At 47.9% G+C, this 4,347-nt stretch overlaps 1 protein-coding gene across 1 annotated transcript in view; it reads right to left on the bottom strand.

The window, feature by feature from the left end:
• PECR (peroxisomal trans-2-enoyl-CoA reductase) overlaps positions 1-4,347 on the bottom strand; it is a 43,434-nt gene that overhangs the window by 31,358 nt on the left and 7,729 nt on the right. The gene's annotated exons all lie outside the window — the stretch shown is intronic.

Genomic DNA, 4,347 nt, shown 5'->3' with positions numbered 1-4,347 from the left:
CGCCGGGGCCGGGCCGGGGGCTCTCCTCGTGCACAGGGACACCGCGAGGCACCGGCGTCTGTCGAGAGGTATCCCGGAGGCGGGGTCTCAGCGTGTACGTCCCCGCGCGCGAGGGGACCTGAGAGCCGCCGGCCGCTGCTGCCGCTCCTCCTCCTTTTTCCCCGGTTTCTCCCGCAGAGCCGGGTGCCGCAGGGGACGTCGGTCGCGGTTTTCACAAAAGACATTTTCCCCGTCTTTGATGCGGGTCGTTTTAACACCCCCCCCCCCCGGAGTGTGCGCACGTCTTTAAAATGGGCGCAAGCTCACTTCTGCGGCCGCCCCCTTAGACGTTTCCCCCTCCGCTTTTCCCGGAGAGGAGGCAGCTTTTTAAACTTCTGTCTTATCTGCTGGACAGGTGCGCCCCCCCGGCACCACCGCGTCCCCTCCTAGACCCCGCTCGCTTCCCAGGTCCGTGTCGCGAGACGCGGGGTTTCAAGTCGTCGTGAACCATCTCGAGGCCGCACGGAGACCCGGCGTTGCCTGGGGCTGCCCTGCGTGTCCGAAACAAAGTACAGGCGGTCCTCGGACTCGCCACACGGTTGGTTCCTGAAAACCGCGTCTTGCGTCCACACGTGGTAACTCGGAGCCGATTTTCCCCATGGGAAACGATGCTGTAAGTGGGGACTGGTTCCTGAGCCAGGCCCGATACTCTGTTTTCACTAACAATACCCAGAACTTTGCGCTCAGGCAGTTACAGATGAGTCGCATCGCCACATGAATGCATTTATATCGTAAATAGCCATCGTAGTGCTTCGGCAGCCTTCTCGGAGGTGACTTTGCAAGGGGCTCTTGGTTGGACGGTTTGAAGGGCTCCTGGCTGGAGGCTTCTCAGGAGTCCTGGCTGCAGGTAATTTCTGGAGTCGCGTTGGCATTCTGAAAAGAAGCGGCCGAGGACATTTGGACAGGTGTTCTCCAGGGAGACGAGTGACGCGGCGAACTTGTTTGCTGGCGTGGCGTCGGATCAAGCATTGTGAAGTCGAAACCAATGTCAGAAAGTTGAAACGCAACGTTTCACATCACAACTTTTATAAATTATAAGTCGGGGACTGGCTGTACTTCAAACGGATCTTAAATGAATCCCAGGGAGAAACACTGCTCTGCGTTAGTGAGCTGGGACTGCAGCTTCACCGCAGGCCACAAAGTAAAAATGTACAGATTGCCTCTCTAGTGATACATCCCTCTTTCAGATTAAGATTTTTATCAGGCTGGACCTCAAATCTCAATCAAGTCAGTCATTTTTCTGGACAGATAAGTGATGTACTCCTCAATCCAGCATGGGAACTGCTATTTAAAGAAATAAGAGAAAGAGATCAGGGCTTTATCAGCGTTTGCACTAACTGTGCCCTACAGGGTCCGTCCTGCAAAAGGCACACTTCTTGCAGGGTGGGATTACTGCTTCTGCTTTAAATCCCTGTCTGCTAAGAGCTAAACAGAAACAGCCGCTGTCGATTCTTGCTGCCGCCAAAGGTGATGACTCAGGCTGGGACCAGCATGGGCTGCATATGATTCAATGTTTTAAACCAACCTTTTTGGCAAGTATGCTGCAAGTTAGCCCTGCATCCTCCCCCAGCTCCGCTCCAGCCTCTTCCCTTGCCCAATCTTCTGCTCTGCTTTCTGCCTCTTGCACGACTACGGCCTGGATGCCTGTCCCCTCCCCAATCTGACCATGTCATGGGGTGGCCACTTCTGTCTTAAGTGTCCTCAGGTGGAATTAAGTTAAATCATGATTTTAAAACTGGTGATTTAAAATCACTTTAAGTCAAGGGCAGGAAATGTAAATGTATCAATTCTAATCTTTTTTTATAGTTATTTTACCTTTAAAGCTGATTCTCACGATTGGTAAGCATTAAAATACATTGATCTATAAATGGATATAGGCCCACATGATAACCTGGAACTTCTTTGTTAACTGGCAGGATATCCTATATCTGTATACTTTTTATTTAAGCAATTAAGAAAGAGCCAGTTATTTAGTGGATGATCATTTGGTTTTTTGGATGGAAGTTAGAAATTCACTAAAATGTACAAAACATCATTTTGCTGGGTTTTTGGTTATAGCTATGGTAGTTTAAGGACATAGGCAGGCGAGGTTCTTTGGGTAGATCTTTTATTAGACCAACTGAGTAGTTGGAAAAAAATTAAAACATTTTTTATTTTTAGTTAAAGTTGTTAAATTAGTTTTCTAATGCATCTAGTATATCCATGTGTTTAATACAAAATGATTATTAATAGTTAATGAATTAAAGGGAGGTTGGGTCACTGTGCTTCAAGATGTTCAAACTAGGAGAGCTCACGTTCTTACCTATACCTTTTATTCATTCGTAGATTATCAGAGGAAGATGAGCCTTCCTGCTTTTGTTCCCATTTTGCATCTCGGCTTTGAATAAATCAGTCATTACATCAAACTAGCTGAATATATTGAAATAAAGGAAGATATTATTCTGTACCTGCAGTGGAGGCTGTCGCTTTCAGCAGCTGTTTTTAATCAAATTCTTGTCACGGGTGCTTAGCTCATGACTTCTGTCAGTTCAGTAGTTTGGTTGAGTGGATTTAAAATCTGAGTAGCAAATATGTTGTCTACCATATCTTGTTTTTATTTCATTTAAATGCTTGCTTGACTCTCTTAAAAATGTGGACATTAATATAGGTAGCTGTATTTTTATTTAGTAGTAGAAGTGTTTTTTTCAAATAAGCCAATTGAATCTTTAAAAAAAAGATATGATTTACACTTAAGAAAGAAGCAAAGCATGCCTGCCTTGGTATGAGCTTACAAAAGAATTGGCCTGGACCCTTATCCAGGGATTGCTCCTGTCCCAGCTAGTATCTACACACACAAGTCCCTTATTTAATCTTAAACCTAGGCCAGTAGACAGGGCAAGGGTATAGCCATGAATTCAGTCTGTCACCATGGAGTGCACCACTGATTATTCGTGTTATTGGTTGGGAATTAAGTGAAAGTGCCTCGTGTCTGGAACATTGTGGCATCATGCCCCCTTGTCATGCATCTACAGTCTACAAATGCATCACAGGCAGGTCCAGGGAGGTGATCCTTCCCCTCTGTGCAGTGCTGGTCAGGCCACAGGTGGAGTACTGCATCCAGTTCTGGATGTTGCACTTCAAGAGGGATGTGGCTAACCTTGAGAGGGTCCAGAGGAGGGCCACTTGCATGGTCAGGGGGCAGCAGGGCAAGCCCTATGAAGATAGACTAAAGGGCCTGAATCCATTCAACCTCCACAAGAGAAGACTGAGGGGGGATCTGGTGGCTGTCTATAAAGTTGCTGGGGGGACTAGCGGAAAATAGGCAAGGCTCTGTTCCCCCAGGCACCACCTGGGATAACAAGGAATAATGGCCACAAATTGAGAGTAGGTTCAGGCTTGATATCAGGAGACATTACTTTATGGGTAGGGCTGCCAGGCTCTGGAATGGGCTCCCAAGTGAGGCGGTGCTCTTCCCTACCTTGGGGATCTTCAAGAGGAGGTTGGATAGATATCTGACTGGGTTATTATGATCCCAACACTCATTCCTGCCCATCGTCAACTTGATGATTTGTTCAGGTCCCTTCCAGCCCTAGAAACTATGAAACTAAGCTGATCAGCACTGGGGGTCCCACAATAGTGTAAACCTGCATTATCTGTCCCTACAGTCATAGGGCGTACATGCAGTCCATATAATCTCCTTAGCAGGCCCACTACTGCCTTCCGAGTGCCACAAGCCACTGAAGCGCCCTCCACTGTGCCTCATGCCCCATGTCTGCACACTTTTTGGTAAGTGAAGGTTGTCTTAACATCAACAGCTGAAAGCATTGCTGTTCTGAGTAGGCTCCACTCCTTGTCCCCCGTCACAGCGAATAGGACAGGGGGTAATTGAATGAGTTGGCAAGCTAACACTTCTGCCTAGGGGTACAGGAAGGATTTCTACTATGACACAGAAAGAGCTCGCAGAGTGAGTTAATACAGTGCCAAGAGCCACGTTGTGTTCCTCTCAGAAGTCCCGAGAGCTCACAGAGAGGCAGTGGCACAGGCACAGCTCTGCAATATGGACATACCACCCAGGCTAGGCTAATGCAGGGGCTCATAGAATCACAGAAGTCGGGTCGAAGGGACCTTGTAGATCTTCAAGTCCGACCCCCGCCTGGGTGGGAGAAAAGACTGGACTCAAATGAGTCCAGCCAGGTAGGCATCAAGCCTCTTCTTAAAGTTCCCCAGGGTAGGAGCCAGCACCACTTCCCTAGGAAGTTGGTTCCAGGTCCTAGCCGCCCTAACTGTGAAGTAGTTCTTGCAGATGTCTAATCTAAATCTACTCTCTAA

The sequence above is a fragment of the Crocodylus porosus genome, unplaced genomic scaffold (assembly GCF_001723895.1).
Source record: "Crocodylus porosus isolate Cpor-Errol unplaced genomic scaffold, CroPor_comp1, whole genome shotgun sequence".
In the NCBI taxonomy this organism is placed as follows: domain Eukaryota; kingdom Metazoa; phylum Chordata; order Crocodylia; family Crocodylidae; genus Crocodylus; species Crocodylus porosus.
Note: the sequence above shows the minus strand (reverse complement) of the source record. Positions and strands in the feature narration are given on the sequence as shown.